The sequence below is a fragment of the Malania oleifera genome, chromosome 3, assembly GCF_029873635.1.
Source record: "Malania oleifera isolate guangnan ecotype guangnan chromosome 3, ASM2987363v1, whole genome shotgun sequence".
Taxonomy (NCBI): Eukaryota; Viridiplantae; Streptophyta; class Magnoliopsida; order Santalales; family Ximeniaceae; genus Malania; species Malania oleifera.
The window spans coordinates 112,752,094-112,771,005 of NC_080419.1; positions in this window are offsets into that span (position 1 = coordinate 112,752,094).

The window sequence follows — 18,912 nt, forward strand, 5'->3', positions numbered from 1 at the left end:
GCTCAGTAAGTAAATAAGATTATTATTAGTGTGTGGCAAAAATGAGCTTTTTAAAAATTTCATAAAACGATATTTAACATTATAACTTCAAAACTATCTCTAGAATAAATATAAATATAAAAAATTTCTGCATAAAACTTTTGTCATCAATTTCAACAGTAAAATTTTATAATCATATACTACAACTGTTAAATTAAACTTTTAACTTTAAAACTGTATAAATATTTAATGTTAAATATACATATACTTTTCCTTATACGTTTTCTTTAGATCGTCATTTAAGCACTAAAATGATCATTTTCATGTAAACTTATACTTTTCCTTCAAATCATCAGTAACGTTGTACACGTAATTAAATATGTATAAACATATATTGTAAAAACCACCCTTAGGCCTGTTTGTCGTAAGTCATGTTTACCCCCATGACTGGGTTATGCGGTCCGAAGACTGGACTTAGCTGGCTGGCCGACCAAACTAAATCAACGTACGTAAACTTTAAGTGAGATTTTCCTTATTAAGTCATGGTCCGGAACTAGGTGTGCACTCAGGAGAAATCCACTAACATAAATAACCACTCTGTAAACAGTGTGGGTGCACTCTGATCCGTATAAACTTTAAGCTACGGTACCGAGCATCTGTAACTTTTAACTTTCGTTGCCATAAGGGGTTTTAAAATCATCTTATTATAATTTATGCAATTTAAAATAATATCGTAAAAATCTCATCTTACTCATATTTTCATAAAAAATGTAACTTAGAAATAAACTCATGCCACACAATTTTTGTGTTAAAAATATACATAATTTTATTTTTGAATAGAAATAAATGCTGAAAATTTACCCGATGGGATTAGAACATTTCTTAACCCAAAAATAGATACAAATATATTAAAGATAGAACTGGTATAATTAAATACACATAAAAATAAACTCATGAAAATTTTGTGGAACTAATTAACATAATTGAAATTTACTTATAAAATAAACTCGGGTATGAATTTAAAAAAAAAAACTAACATAATCAAAATTTACTTACCTTCTTCCTTACGAACACTGTAACTATCTCTAAGAAATGAGATCGGAAAGAGTGGGTGATTGAGAACTTACTCAAAAATTCTCTCTCCACCACAATTTCTCTCACTCACTAATTCTTCTCTTCCTTGGAAAATTATTGTGAAAAATGAAGGTTGAGAGCTTCTTATTTATAGGAAAATTTTGGGGAAGAAATGAAATTTATAAAAGTGTGGGGAGATGGGTGAAATTATAATTTTTAAAAATTAAAGAATGGGCAAGGTATGGGTTGTGTATGGGATAGGGATGGAGGCCATGTGGGAGTGCTTGCCACCATTCCCACTAAATAATTTTTTAATTAATTACTTACCTAATTAATTAATCAATTACTTAATTAATTATTTTATTATTTTATTATTTTTTTTCCTAATCATTATTATCATTATTATTATCATTGTTATTAATTTTAAACTACTTTTAGTATTTATTTATTTTATTATTTATTTTTGAACAAGAATTAAATTTAAATTTTGAAAACTCATGTGGGCCCCACACAACTTCGAGACCCGAATGGATCCTACGTAACTCGAATAACTCTTATACGATTTTATGCATCCTACATAGCTTTGAGACTTGTGTAAACCTCTATACGGCTTCGAGACTCATGTGGGCCCCACACAGTCTTGTGGGCCCCGCATAGGATACCTATATTATTATTATTTTATCATATATTTTTTCAAATTATATCAATTAAAATATTATTTTATGTACTTATTTACGTATATAAACAGTGTCTTATGGTTCCGGGACTCATGTAGACCACACATAGTCTTGTGGGCCCCACATATGATACCTATATTATTATCATCTTATTATGTATTTCTACAAATATGTCTGTCAAAACACTATTTTATGTATATATATTTATTTACGTATACAAACAATGTCTATCCTGTTTATCCTATGAAATTCCATTTTGACCAGGCCGACCTCCAAGGAGCGACTGAGCCGCAATGGTCTCTGAGCACTCGCTAAGACAAGGTCTTTCTTAGACATCAAACATGAAATCAAGGATCCTACAGGAAAACACTTTTGTATTGATATTAACTTAATGACTATTTTTATTATTTTATTATTATTGTACTTTAATCATATATATATATATATATATATATATATATATTTTTGGGTCATCACAGAAAATGCAGTATGTTCTACCATGATTTGATATATGTATGTTTTCCAGATTTGACAAAACAGTTACTGAATATATTATGTATGGTATATGTAGAACACGAAATACTCATGTTGCCACACACTGGTATTAGTTTATTTCCCTTACTGAGAGGTGTCTCACCCCCAAATTTTATAAATTTTTCAGAAGCCCCAGATATAAGAGTGAAAAATGCCCCGCTGATCTAGTGTTATTTATCTGCCCTTTTTGAAGGGTAAGTTTTGTAGGGATAGTTAGATTTTGTGGGAAATGTCCCTAGGTCTTATTTTTTAGATGTATATATGGAAATACAGTGGATGTAGTGACTCTGGTATATGTTGTAAAATGATGGATGGATTGTATTGACAATATTATGAATATATATCCTGCTGCTTAGGCTTTCGATTGTGTTATGATGTATCTCTGGTACCCACGGGTCCAGGTGGATTATGATTTATTGAGCTGGGATATGAGATATGTGATATTGATTATAAGTGAAAAAAAATGTGGAATTTAAGCAGGTCGTCACAGTTTGGTATTAGAGCCTAAGTTGTTAGGTTCTGTAGACTTTAGAATGTAGCGGATACAATACCAGAGTTTAGGAAAGGATTTAAGGTTGTTCTACAGTCTAGAGGTAGGACTTTCGTGGTAGTTTCTGTATTTTTTCCTGGGGTGACGATTTCAGGAAAACTATAGTGAACTATTATCGGGTTATGTTCCTAGAATGTAGGACTGAGAATTAGAAATGAGTTAGAAATGTTAAGATGAGTGGTGAGGATAGGTGGGTAAATTATGAGGATAGGATTACTGAGTTGTAATTGCTATTTTCAAGATGGATCCAGAAGGAAATAGTGCCCATGCGAGTGATAGTGATGGAGTAGGACCATCAGATGTAGCTGGGACCAACTCTAACGCAATATTACGTAGCGTGGCTCAACAAGTTATGGCTAAGATCGCTAGGAGCTCGAGGGAGCAGAGTGGTCCATCTTCAGGTCATGGGTGCACTATCGAGAAGTTTACGAAGATGAATCCTCCGACATTCTCAGGAGGAGTTGATCCAGTAGCCTCCGAGAACTGGATGCAGGAGATCAAGGAGGTCTTGGCTGTGTTACAGTGTACTGAGGAACAGAGAGTCCTCTTCACCACCTATAGATTGACGGGAGAGGCCGAGAGATGGTGGACTACGGTGAGACTATTGGAGCAGCAGAGGGTGACTTCGATAGCTATGACATGGGATCGATTTAAAGAATTGGTCTTCGATAGATATTTTCTAGCTACTGTCAGGGAGGCTAAGGTAGAAGAGTTCCTGAGTTTGAAGTAAGGACAACTATCTGTACAGTAGTATGTGGCGCGTTTCATCGAGCCCTCTTGTTTTGCCCCATACATTGTTCCTAATGAAGTGAGAAAGGCGAGGTAGTTTGAGAGGGGCTTGAGGCGGAATATATTTAAGCAGGTGGTGGTGTTGCGGATCCAGAACTTTGCTGAGTTGGTTGACAGGGCGGCTTTGGCAGAGATTGATGAGTGTCTCAATGCAAAGGAATAGGGACAGAGGAAGAGATCTGCATCTACAGGTCAGTGGAGAAGAGGAAATCATGGTAGAGGATGGAGGCAAGAGATAGGAGGACGCGAGGTGTAGACAGGGCAGGGTCCTCTAATCTGTCAGACTTGTGGTAGGAGGCACTAGGGAGAGTGTCGAGCTGGTGGTGTGGTATGCTATCGATGCTGTAGATCGGGGCATATGATGCGAGACTGCCCTACCACACTAGAAGCAGTAGGTGGTGTGGTATTCTATCGCTGCGGTAGTTCGGGGCACATGGTGTGAGATTGCCCTACCCCACCACATGCAGTTCTAACTTCCAGACCATATCGGGGAGGTTAACAGGTGCCATGTGGGGGCCAGTAGAGGAATACGACTCCAGCCAGGGTGTTTACTCTGACGCCGATTGAGGCTAAGGCGGCGAGTGACGTGGCAACAGGTATGGTTACTATGCTTTCCTTTAAAGTTATTGCATTGTTTGATTTAGGAGCTACACACTCGTTTATGTCTTCGGGGTGTGTTAAATTGTGTGGGGCCGAAACACAACTATTAGATGTTGAACTGCTGGTATCTACATTGACTGGGTTAACAGTGAGGTGTAGTAGGGTGCTCCAAGGTTGTCCAGTTGATATTCAAGGAAAGGCTTTATCTGCTGATTTGATAGTGCTAGACATGCACGGGTTTGATGTTATATTTGGCATGGATTGGCTAGCGGCCAATTTTTCCAGCATAGATTGCCGAGCATGAGAAGTGATATTTAGATCTCTGGGGAAAACTGAATTCAAGTTCGTAGGGTCGCGAGTGCAATCCCCGCCTCAGCTAGTTTCATCTATTCAGGCCAGAAGACTATTGCTGAGTGATTGTCAGGAGTTTGTGGCTGTTGTAAAGGAGATGTCAGAAAATGAATTGAAACTTGCTAGCACACCTGTAGTAAAGGAGTTTATAGATATTTTCCTGGATGAGTTACCAGGCTTGCCACCCGATCGTGAGGTAGATTTCTCTATTGATCTACTTCCAGGTACAGCGCCGATTTCTAAAGTACCATATTGGATGGCGCCCGCAGAGTTGGTAGAATTGAAGAATCGAATGCAGGATCTACTTGATAAAGGCTTCATACGATCCAGTGTATCTCCGTGGGGAGCCCCAGTTTTATTTATAAAGAAGAAAGACGGGACTATGAGGATGTGTATAGACTATAGGGAGATTAATAAAGTGACAATCAAGAACAAGTATCCTTTACCCCGTATCGATGATTTTTTTGACTAGCTCTAGGGTACACGGGTGTATTCGAAGATTGACCTCAGATCCAGCTACCATCAAGTAAAAGTGAAAGCAGAAGACGTCTCGAAGACGGCCTTCAAGACCAGGTATGGGCATTACGAGTTTTTTGTAATGCCGTTTGGGTTGATGAATGCTCTTATGGTATTCATGGACTTAATGAATAGAGTTTTCCACCAGTACCTAGACCATTTTGTTGTTGTTTTTATTGATGATGTACTGGTCTATTCGAGGAGCTTTGAGGAGCATGAGACGCACCTGTGGCAGGTTTTACAGACACTTTGGGAAAAGAAGTTGTACGCCAAGTTCATTAAATATGAATTCTGGCTTGAGAAGGTCGTGTTCTTGGGGCATGTTGTTTCTAGAGATGGTATTTCTGAGGATCCTAGCAAGATTGAGGCAGTAGGGAATTGGGCTAAACCGAGAAATGTTCAGGAGATTAGGAGTTTCTTGGGGCTAGTTGGCTACTATCGTCGTTTCGTTGAGGGATTCTCAACCTTATCAGGACCTTTGACACGACTGACAAGGAAGAATGTCAGATTTGAGTGGGATGACAGCTATGAGCGGAGTTTTCAAGAACTGAAACAAAGATTAGTCATAGCACCAGTATTGGTTATTCCGTCAGGGGGCGAGGGGTATGTTATTTTCAGTGATGTGTCCTTGAAGGGACTTGGCTGTGTATTGATGCAGCATGGCAAGGTAGTGGCGTATGCGTCGAGGCAATTGAAAGAATATGAAAAGAACTACCCTATACATGATCTTGAATTGACTGCAGTGGTACACGCATTGAAAATTTGGAGGCATTACCTATATGGCGAGCAGTGTGAGATTTTCTCCGACCACAAGAGCTTAAAGTGTTTCTTCACGCAGAAGGAACTGAATATGAGGCAGAGAAGGTGGTTGGAGCTGATAAAGGATTTTGATTGTACCATCAGTTATCACCCGAGGAAAGCAAATGTGCTAACTGATGCATTGAGCAGGAAATCCAGGGAACCAGTATTGCCAGCTATGGAGATCCAGCATCTGATCATGATGGATCTGGAGAGACTCGGCATAGAGTTGGTAGAGAGTGATCTTCCAGTGTGTATTGCCAGCCTAGTAGTACAGCCTACTCTGCAAGAAAGAATTAAAGTTGCTCAAAAGGAAGACCCAGAATTAGCAGAGGTGATGAATAGAGTGCAGAATGGTCAGGGAGGGGAATTCAGTATTGCAGATGATGGAGCCTTGCGGTTCTGTTCCAGATTATGCGTTCCTACTGATACTGAGATCAGGAAGACTATTTTAGAAGAGGTTCACAGATCCTTGTATATAGTTCATCCCGATAGTACGAAGATGTACAGGTGTTAGAATTGGTGTATTCCCAAGAGGGGGGTGAATTGGAATTTTAAAATTTATCACCTAGGTTGAACCGGATAAACAGCAGTATATACACAACCTAGGGTCTGCCTATTCAATTTCCTAATGCGTAGATAAGTATAATGTGAAATTTAAGTCATACGCATCATTCACCCATAACATACATGTGCGGTAAATATAAAGTGCGGAAATATAAATGAACACACGATATGTTATCGGGGTTCGGCCAACCGTGCCTACGTCCCTGCCTCAAGCTCGCAAGCTAGAGGATTCCACTAATAGCTCACTTAAGGGTGGAGCGGCACCGTTTACAACCAGGTCAAATTAACACAGGACTGACCTCAACCTTAACCAGGTCAATTAGCGGGGCTGAACTCAACCTACACGCCTTAATAGGACGACGCACCTAGCTTTCCTAACCGGGTCTAAGCCAATCCGGGACAAATCCAGGGCTAGTCTCCCTCTTCAGGCCCGTGCCTGGAAATACAACAAATGTGTATTACAATGAAATGGTACAGTGATTGTGCTTTCAAGTAAAGCAGATATGTACCCAAATTTGTGCAATAATATACACCACAAATATGAAATAATTTGTAAGCTCAGTGTGGTCTAAGATGTCAACTCTCAAATAGATTTACTATCAGTGTAATGCGTACGTGAGAGTGCAAACCTAAATGATCTTTGTATCACAGGATATTCAATCTAAGTGCTCAAACAAAGATATCATCTAGACTTTATATATTTTAATCAACAAGTTTTCTCAATTCACATATGTATATGAAGCTCTAACAACGTATAAGTTTGGTTTGCAAAAGGATATTCAATCTTTGTATTCAGCAAGAGATATATGAGTTAACGAGTATTGCAACAAAGATTTTATCACACTAGCAAATATCTCATCAAATATTTTCAAGATTAATAACACAGTAGATATTTGAAAATGTTTTGCAACCAAAATACAAATACAATCTTCTTAAGATGTTGCAATGGAGGTGCAAATCTTAGAAGATCTATCAAAGTTTTCTTAGGATAGACTTATTAATAAAGTCCCCTAAGAATACTCAAGGTTTAGCTCTCAAAGATAATTAAACAATCAAATATGAATGGGAGAGCAAACCTACTTAGACTAGCACTCAATCAACTTACAAAGGGTTTAATTTGTATGAGAAGGTAAGTATGAGTGTAGGAGGCTTAAGAATGAGTAGTATGGCCTTTTGGATTTTCAGAGAATTTTTACTTAATCAAAGTGGCTAATCCCTGCTTAATCTTTGCAAATGAAGACATATATATAGGCAAGGGAGAAAATATGACCGTTGGGGACCTATAGGGTATTATTTAGAAAAGTTTAATGAAATTTAATGCATTTTAACCCTGTTTAGAAAAATATTAACCACGGTAAAAATGGGAACAACCCGAGAGGTCCGGTCGACCAAAAGTGGTTCGGTCGACCAGGACTCAAGTAGCTCGGTCGACCGGGAGCATTTTGAACTGAGTGGTCGGTCGACCGGGCAAAGGCAATTTTTTAAAGCTCCGAGGTTCGGTCGACCGAGGCCTTTTTGAACTACGTGGCTCGGTTGACCAGACCGTTGGGAGTCCTCCCAAAACCCTTCGGTCGACCAGGTAGTTGCAGTACAATTTTGGTCGGTCGACCGGGGGGTCAAAATATTGACTCCCAGGGGGTTCGGTCGACCGAGGTCAAATGACCTGTAAGGGGTCGGTCGACCGGGTCTGGGTCAAACTGTTGACTTGGACCGGTTTCGGTCGACCAGGCCAAATTGAACTGAGAGTGCTGGTCGACCGAAAGTGCACCAAGTGTGCATTTCGATCCCGAATTGACCCAAAAAATTCAATTTCAAGTGCCTAATAAACATATGTGCATATGTGTGTATCCTAAGGCCACTTGGGGTCCAATTTGGAAACACCGAAAAAGTCCGGTGTCGATCGACCGAGGGTTCACCCTAAGGTCAAAACCGGGTGTGACCGAGGGTTCACCCTAAGGTCTTTCTATGGTTCGGTTTGAGCTTACAGATTAAATCATGCATGTGATGTGTGTGAACTTATTACAAACCAAAAAACCTAATTACTATTATAGACAACTTCACTGAAAAATATTACAATTAAGAGTATGAAATTGTCTTCAAGCTTTTCTTGCTTTGTGCACAACTTGATCTTATCATTCTTGATTCCTGCACAAAAACTCAACCACTCATTAGATACAATGAGTATTTGTCATAATCAAAACCGGGTGTGACCAATAAGGTCAACAATCTCCCCCTTTTTGATGATGACAAATACGATAAGCAAAAATATAGAGTTAAGCCTAAGAAGGCTCCCCCTCACAATATGCATCTAATGTATTTAAATAAAATCATTAAGCCTTTATTTTTGCCCTTTCCATCTCCCCCTTTTGGCAACAGCAAAAAGGGCTATTTGAATTGAAAATCCTAGGCAATGGGTGACTAGTATACTTATGCATGATGAATTTTGGAAAGATGTTGGAAAAAAAATTTCGGCAGAGTGCCGTTTGTAAATTGGACTTTCCAAAAGATATCTTGTATAGGTATGACCTGTTTGAGTTTAAATTTCCTAACAATTAATCCACAACTACTCAAACAGTTCAGTATGGTCCAATTTTAGCAAGTGAAATATTAAACATGAATTGGACAGGTTGTGCAAAGAAGGTATAACGTGTGCGCACAATCAATATAACTGGTGATTCCAAGATGTAGATGACATAGCAAACATAATTAAACCAGAAATATACAAAGAATCCTTTCACATTGAAACATATCACAAGACCCGTGGAGGATTTGTATTAGAGACATATGGCATATGATACCAAAAAGAAGGTTTGAGCATAAATATAGTCCATCAAGTTTACATGCACTTTCACATATTATCAATGAACCAGTTATATAACGCAACACCCTTAAGAAATTTCATGACAAACAATTTTAATACATGAAAGGCACAAGTCATGAATGCATGTGAGCATACTAGCAAGAAATACAATATATCCAATATGAGTTCAGTTCTTGCTTTTATAAATAGATATAGATATGCATATATATATATATATATATATATATATATATAATACATATATATATATATATATATTCCCCTTAAATATGTGCAAAAAGAGTTGGGGGAAGTTGCATGAAGAGAAGAGAACTTTTTCTGGTTTGTCAATTATGCGCATACTCATTTATAACCAGAAAAATCATAACCATAATGATCCAAAAATTTAGGATTTACATGCATGATCATATGGCAAATCAAGTAGCAGTGGCAACATGAACATATTTCAATTTAAGACATTCCATTTAAGCACAAGCCACACTTGATTTAAAGTACACCCAATCCCAGTATATTTTGTGAGCAAGACAAGGTGGATGTTTGTTTTTAGATGCTCCCCCTAAATGTATGCAAATTATGAAACAAATACTTCACATGTATATATACATTTGGCACACACAAGTAATGTTTCAATTATTTGGGCAAATATCTACAGAAAATTTGGCAGCATGCTGGCTATAAACAGGACATTTCCCAAATTTTACCTGCACAAAAACGTTCTCAAACAACCAGTATTATAAAAGTAAGGCACACGAGAACCTATCATCTACCAGCAGGCAATTCTCAACAACTGCATCCGCCATGCAGTAGGCATTCTATACTACTCATGCATTTCAATACCATACACAATTAATCACAAGAGCATGCAAGTCAAGATACTGCAGACGCATATATATATATATATATATATATATATATATATATATCATAAATAACCAAGGTAGTATGTCAATAATATCATAAGAGTACAAGATAAAGCGAAAGAGCTGTTTTATTTAATACAGATCAGATGATATAACATAACAACAAAAAGAATCAAGGCCACGCTATCTACTCTGTGGACAACTCTGGAGTCTAGATCTCCCCTCCATCATCTCCTCCATCTTCTCCTCCATCCTCTCCTCCATCACCACCATCGGCGGCATCAAAATCCAAATCCATCGTCATCCGATCTCTCTCATCCTGCATCTCCTGAATGCGATCACTCAGCTCACTGAAGCCTGCTATCATAGTCCGCTCCAAGTCTGTAAGGCGGCTATCAGTGGAGATGGAGTGCTGTTGGAACTCCTGCCGAAGTGCAGTGGATAACGATGCGAGATCCTGTAAGTCAGACTGGACTGATCCTCGAAACTGCATAAACATGTCTGACAAGCCAGAGATAGCAGTCATGAGATCCGCCATCGATGGCTGTGGAGGCTGTGGTGGCTCCTGTGGGGCCCCAACATATGCTGCAGCTGCTCTAGAGGGCGCCCAAACGTTCCCTACGAGCTCATACCCCATCAGTCTAAGGGTCACTCCAGAGAAGGTGTCTGCCGGTCGTCTCCTCTTCAGTGAAGCCATATTTGTCCTCGTGACTCCAATATTCCTAAACAGCTTGTTCAGGATTCCCCCATATGGCATGATCACTCGGTGGCCAATCGTCTTGGCCATCATCCATTGGATAATCAAACTCGGCAGGTCCAATTTCTTCCGAGCAAAGAGGCACCACATGACGAAGCAATCCAAAAAGGAGATGTGCACTCTAGATCCCACCTTGGGCAGGATATTGTATGTGATCAGATGGTGCATGATCTTAGCCTCTAGGCTAAACTGTCTGTACTGGGGAGGATGGATCTGGCTAGCAGTGCCAGGGTCAGACATGGTCAGATTGGCGAATGTGGCTACGGTAAATCCCTGATCAAGGATCCAAGAGTTACCCACTTCGGGGCACTGAAAATCGCCACGGCCAATGTCAAGGACTTCAGAGATATATTGTGCGTTAAACCGCACATCTGTCCTCAACACACGGGAGAAGTACCCATTCTCATCATTGCCAAGGTTGGCATAAAACATCCTAACGAATGTTGGGTAATGTCCCCCATGCTGGTAGGAGATAAATGATCTCCACCCCTGATACTCGAACATGTCTAATATATTCTGAAAATATTGACCCATAAAGACTAAGTCGAGTATCTTACCAAGTATAACCTCGTTGGGACGGAACTCCAGTATGTATCGCATCTTGCATCTGTCAGAGAGAAAGTACTCATCCTCGGCGTGTGCAAGATCGTGAGCTTCAATGTGTGCCATGGGAATGAGGATGTGAGGCTAGGATATTAGGAAATACAAGAAGGGAATGGAAAGTCTCTCGAGAATCTTGCGCAAAGGAGTTGAAAATGAAGAGATCGAACATATATATCGTAGGTCGGTCGACCAGGAGTAGATACGGTTGACCGACGCTTGAAGTTCCCCAGGTACCGACACCTTTCGGTCGACCGAGGCAAAAATGAACTGGGATGGCCGGTCGACCGTAAGGGTGTATTGTGCCATGTTTCGGTCGACCAGGGGGAAACCGAGACTTCCGGTCGACCGAGGCATTTTGTTCATGAGGGTTCGGTCGACCGTGATGGGTCAAAGTCAACACACACTGGTCGACCGAGGAGTTTTATAACTGAAGTGCTCGGTCGACCGAGCACAGTAGATATTCCCAGTTTTTCTTGATTTTTGATCCAAAGTTCTCCCTAAGGTCCAGATTTGATGTGTAATAGCATAACCATGATTCTTAGGGGTTCTTGGTGAAGAAATATCGCTCAAGTGAGGTGCGTACCGAGAATTGACTTATCAATCTATTTCAGGCACCAGGCACTAAGGAATGTGAGGTCTTTCTTAACTTAAGCTCTGTGGTGATTTGGAGAGTATCCTACAGATATGATGATATAGAGGAGCACGGATACGAACCAACAGATGCGTGAAAGATTCACCAAGTATGATCGTAGTTTGGTGATAACTCCCTATGGATGAGGCATAAGACGAAGCCTTAAAATTCAACTTTGTGCAATGGACAACTACCGCTTTATGTTCTTCATGACGGCAGGGGTTAAGCAATTAGACCTAAATGCCGGGCGTACATGCCATGTCCATTTGGAAGTGGATAATGGTTCTTAGTATAACAAGATAGCTTAGTGAGTCTACATACTAAGAATTTTGTTTTAATCACAATCACTTCCTGATTCTGAAATCATCACCACTCCTAACCCTAGGAATAAAGAAACGATAGCAAGAATGCATTTTCAGTTTGAATTTGCTTTTCCTTAAGTCCTACAAGGTTTGCTTTGCTGATTATCCATTTCATTTCCTTTTCTAGTCCTCTAGCACTTCTAAGTAGGCCATTAAACCACGTATGCCACACAGATTTGCAGAATAAGTAGGTACAAAATATACGTGAAGGATTGTGCTTGCTTATTCCGTCTCTCTTTAGTGAGACTAAACTATCGGTTCTGTGTAAACAACTCGAGCCCCTTTTGAAATGAGTTTTCCTTTTAGATCCAAAGGGTTTATTATGATTATTCGTATCATTCTTAATCTCAGGAGCAACTTTCGAATAATCATTTGTTTCTTCATCTAAGCATGCAATATTCAGTATCTTCTCAACCGTTTTCTTTTCAAGAATAGCATGAAAATTTTTTTGCCCCTTTAATTGATTTGCTATTCTTTTGTTCTCATTCTTTAGGCGTATTTCATGCTTAGAAATTCCAACTAGAAACTTGTGCATTTTCAATAAGGTCTTTTCTAGTTCTTCATGTGATAGCATGCTTTTAATATTCAAATCAGTACATGATTCACCAAGAGAATTATCACAACGGTTTTCATACGAATCACTATATGAATGCTCAATAGGGCTATCACGAGGCACAAGGGATGATTCATTCCTTAATAAAGTACAACATTCAATATATGAATCATCACAAATGTCATTATCAAAATTATCATGATATTCAACAGATGGTCCAGCATTTGATATGTTACAAAAACAAACATATGATTCATCGCAGGATTTTCCATAGTAAACATCGCATGAACCATTTACAGCATTATCAACAGATGATTCAGTATATGACCCAATACAACATTCATTACATAAATCATCAGGAGGGCTAGAGTAAGAATCATATACCTCATCTTTGATGTCTAGCTCATGAATTACTTCCTCTTGATCATTTAAGTTTGGAGCATCTGGAGGAGTTACCATCTCTAATTCCTGGGATTTTCCATATTTCTTTTCCAGTTCATCCCAGATTTCCTGTGCACTTTGATATGCCACAAACTCAACAAAGATATCAGAATCTAAAGCAAGATGTAATATGTTCATGGCATTAGAACAAATCATATTAAAATCATTTTCATGTATTTGTGCACATCTTCCTTTGGCAGTCACAAGCCAGACCCTCCAGTCCATAGATTTCAAGAATATGGCCATTTTAACTTTCCACATGGTGTAGTCGACACCATAAAATACTGGAGGACTGGAAAGTGACTGTCCCTCAACGAATGGGGATACACCAATGTGAGCCATTGCGATCTTTTTACAAAAACGTTTAAGTCAAGTGCAACGAGGCTCTGATACCAATTTTTAGAATTGGTGTATTCCCAAGAGGGGGGGTGAATTGGAATTTTAAAATTTATCACCTAGGTTGAACCGGATAAACAGCAGTATATACACAACCTAGGGTCTGCTTATTCAATTTCCAAATGCGTAGATAAGTATAATGTGAAATTTAAGTCATACGCATCATTCACCCATAACACACATGTGCGGTAAATATAAAGTGCGGAAATATAAATGAACACACGATATGTTATCAGGGTTCGGCCAACCGTGCCTATGTCCCCGCCTCAAGCTCGCAAGCTAGAGGATTCCACTAATAGCTCACTTAAGGGTGGAGCGGCACCGTTTACAACCAGGTCAAATTAACACAGGGCTGACCTCAACCTTAACCAGGTCAATTAGCGGGACTGACCTCAACCTACATGCCTTAACAGGACGACGCACCTAGCTTTCCTAACCGGGTCTAAGCCAATCCGGGACTATTCCAAGGCTAGTCTCCCTCTTCAGGCCCGTGCTTGGAAATACAACAAATGTGTATTACAATGAAATGGTACAGTGATTGTGCTTTCAAGTAAAGTAGATATGTACCCAAATTTGCGCAATAATATACACCACAAATATGAAATAATTTGTAAGCTCAGTGTGGTCTAAGATGTCAACTCTCAAATAGATTTACTATCAGTGTAATGCGTACGTGAGAGTGCAAACCTAAATGATCTTTGTATCACAGGATATTCAATCTAAGTGCTCAAACAAAGATATCATCCAGACTTCATATATTTCAATCAACAAGTTTTCTCAATACACATATGTATATGAAGCTCTAGCAACGTATAAGTTTGGTTTGCAAAAGGATATTCAATCTTTGTATTCAGCAAGAGATATATGAGTTAACGAGTATTGCAACAAAGATTTTATCACACTAGCAAATATCTCATCAAATATTTTCAAGATTAATAACACAGTAGATATTTGAAAATGTTTTGCAACCAAAATACAAATACAATCTTCTTAAGATGTTGCAATGGAGGTGCAAATCTTAGAAGATCTATCAAAGTTTTCTTAGGATAGACTTATTAATAAAGTCCCCTAAGAATACTCAAGGTTTAGCTCTCAAAGATAATAAAACAATCAAATATGAATGGGAGAGCAAACCTACTTAGACTAGCACTCAATCAACTTACAAAGGGTTTAATTTGTATGAGAAGGTAAGTATGAGTGTAGGAGGCTTAAGAATGAGTAGTATGGCCTTTTGGATTTTCAGAGAATTTTTACTTAATCAAAGTGGCTAATCCCTGCTTAATCTTTGCAAATGAAGACATATATATAGGCAAGGGAGAAAATATGACCGTTGGGGACCTATAGGGTATTATTTAGAAAAGTTTAATGAAGTTTAATGCATTTTAACCCTGTTTAGAAAAATATTAACCACGGTAAAAATGGGAACAACCCGAGAGGTCCGGTGACCAAAAGTGGTTCGGTCGACCAGGACTCAAGTAGCTCGGTCGACCGGGAGCATTTTGAATTGAGTGGTCGGTTAACCGGGCAAAGGCGATTTTTCAAAGCTCCGAGGTTCGATCGACCGAGGCCTTTTTGAACTACGTGGCTCGGTCAACCAGACCGTTGGGAGTCCTCCTAAAACCCTTTGGTCGACCAGGTAGTTGCAGTACAATTTTGGTCGGTCGACCGGGGGGTCAAAATATTGACTCCCAGGGGGTTCGGTTGACCGAGGTCAAATGACCTGTAAGGGGTCGGTCGACTGGGCCTGGGTCAAACTGTTGACTTGGACCGGTTTCGGTCGACCAGGCCAAATTGAACTAAGAGTGCTGGTCGACCGAAAGTGCACCAAGTGTGCATTTCGGTCCCGAATTGACCCAAAAAAGTCAATTTCAAGTGACTAATAAACATATGTGCATATGTGTGTATCCTAAGGCCACTTGGGGTCCAATTTGGAAACACCGAAAAAGTCCGGTGTCGGTCGACCGAGGGTTCACCCTAAGGTCAAAACCGGGTGTGACCGAGGGTTCACCCTAAGGTCTTTCTATGGTTCGGTTTGAGCTTACAGATTAAATCATGCATGTGATGTGTGTGAACTTATTACAAACCAAAAAACCTAATTACTATTATAGACAACTACACTGAAAAATATTACAATTAAGAGTATGAAATTGTCTTCAAGCTTTTCTTGCTTTGTGTACAACTTGATCTTATCATTCTTGATTCCTACACAAAAACTCAACCACTCATTAGATACAATGAGTATTTGTCATAATCAAAACTGGGTGTGACCAATAAGGTCAACAATAGGGATCTGCGAGAGTCATACTGGTGGAGTGGCATGAAAAGAGAAATCGCCAAGTATGTAGCCCAGTGTTTGACGTGCCAGCAAGTAAAGGCGGAGCATCAGAGGCCGGCAAGGCAGTTGTAGCGTTATTTATCCCAGAGTGGAAGTGGGATCACATATCTATGGACTTCGTATTAGGATTTTCGATGGCATTACATGGCCAGAATGTCATTTGGGTGATTATTGATCATTTGACTAAGACTGCCCACTTTATACCTATCAAGATCAGCTACTCCCTTAACCGTTTAGTGAAGATCTATATTCAGGAGATAATTCGTTCTCATGGGGTGCCAGTATCAATTGTGTCAGATCGAGGCCCATGTTTTACGTCACATTTTTGGAAGAGTCTACAAGAAGCTTTAGGGTCTCAGTTATCTTTCAGTACGACTTTCCATCCTTAGTCAGACGGGCAGACTGAGAAGACGATACAGACATTAGAGGATATGCTCCGTGTGTGCGTATTAGACTTTGGGGGTAGTTAGACTCAGTTCATGCCACTGGTAGAGTTCGCGTATAATAATAGTTACCAGTCCAGTATTGGCATGGCACCGTTTGAAGCTTTATATGGTAGGAGATGTCGTTCTCCTTTATTTTGGGATGAAGTGGGTGAGTGGCGAGTAGTGGGGCCAGAGCTTGTGCAACAGGCACGTGATAAGGTTTGGCTTATTAGGGACAAGATTAGTGCAGCACAGAGCCGACAGAAAAGTTATGCTGATAATCGCTACAGGAATCTAGAGTTTGATGTGGATAATTATGTGTTTTTGAAGATAGCTCCATTGAAAGGGGTTATGCGATTTGGGAAGAAGGGTAAACTTAGTCCTAAGTTTATCGGTCCATTTGAGATTCTAGATAAAAAGGGGTCGGTAGCTTACAGGTTAGCTTTACCACTTGTGTTATCCAAGATCCACGACGTAGTCCATGTTGCGATGTTGAGGAAATACGTCCCTGATCTTTCTCATATCATCAGTTATGATGAATTGAAGCTTAGTGATTCACTAGTGTATGAGGAGGTACCAGTACAGATTCTGGATAGGAAAGTACAAGAGCTACGTAACAAGAAAATCCCTCAGGTAAAAGTTTTGTAGAGGAATCATGTAGTGGAAGAGGCTTCTTGGGAGTTCGAGCAGATGAAGCAAAAGTACCCACAACTATTTCAAGAAACTTAAGTAGTTGAAGTGATATTTCTTTTGTAGGTACCTGTAATGATTTAATTAGTGTAGTATTATAGTGTTGGGAGAATTTTCTTGTGTATATGTAATCTCCCAAGACTTGAGTTGTAACCACGGTATTCCTTCGCCATAAGTGAAGGTAAGTAATAAAATGAGTAGACCATTTTGCCTAATAAGGGATGATGATTTATATGAATAGTAAATTTCAAGGACGAAATTTTATAAGGAGGGGAGAATGTGACAACTCGAATAAAATGGAATTTGAATAATTAAGAGAAAGAGAAAATAGAAACAAAAACAGAAGGACGCCGTAGACTTCGTTGACGAACGCTCCGCATTCGTCGACGACATTGTATTTTGGAGAATGTAATAATTTCAAGAAACTGCTAGGACTCGTCGACAAACACAAGGTTTCGTCGATGAGTGGATAAGGAAATTTGTTAAAGAATACAGGGCTTCGTCAACGAGAAAATATCGAGTGGGGTTTTTGGTTGCTTTGAATTTCGTCGACGAATACAGGGTCTCGTCGACAAATTTAATAAAGGACTCGTCGACGAGGTGACGTGTCTCGTCGACAAATTCCCCTGTTCTATAAATATCAAAATACGGATTTAAACTTCATTATTAAGCAAGCTTCACTCCTCTCTCTCCTCCCTTCGGTTTTCTCTCTCGCTCTCTTCAATTCCGAGTCAAATTTACACTGAATCAACGATTTGAAACCACCATGATGCTCCTGGGGAAGTTCTTTCCAAATCTGCCAGAGCGGATCATTGGTGAAAGTTATTTGGAAATCATCCCTGAGTTGAGGTAAGGTTTTTTAAGCCAAATTTGGTTTAGTGATAGTTATAGGAAATGATATACACGTGGAAATACTAAAGTTTAATACTGGGAGTTTTCATTTTCAAGGTATTGGTCAGGAAATCTTTTGGGTGTTGGACTAGAGTATTTTGAGGGCTTTCTTAGGAATTAGGTAAGGGGATAAACTAAGCTAGTACTTTTGAAAAATGTTTGTATATTATTATAGAATTTGATTTCAGGGAAATGAATATATTTATATATGATTTATATTTGGGAAAATTCTGTTAAAATGATGGTATGTTGAATATGTGAAAATTTGTTAGTGTGGCATGAGTATAGAATGCTATGAAATACTGTTTCTGGAATTGTGATTATGATACGGATTTTTATAATGGGAAAACCGGCATACGGGCCGAGATTTTTATATGTTTTCTGGTGTACAGGCCGTACTATGATGTGATTTGCCAGCCTACAGGCTGTACTATGATATGTTTGCCAGCATACGGGCCATGCTATGATATGATTTGCCAGCGTACGGGCTGTGCTATGATATGTTTGTCGGCATATGGGCGGTGCTATGATATGATTTGCTAGTGTACAGGTTGTGCTATGATATTTTGCTAGCGTACGAGCCATGCTATGATGTGATTTACCAACGTACGGGTTGTGCTATGATTTTTCAGCGTATGGGTCAGGTTATGATAAAATGTGTAATACCGGCGTATGGGCTGATGATTTTTCATGATACATGTAAATATGCAAA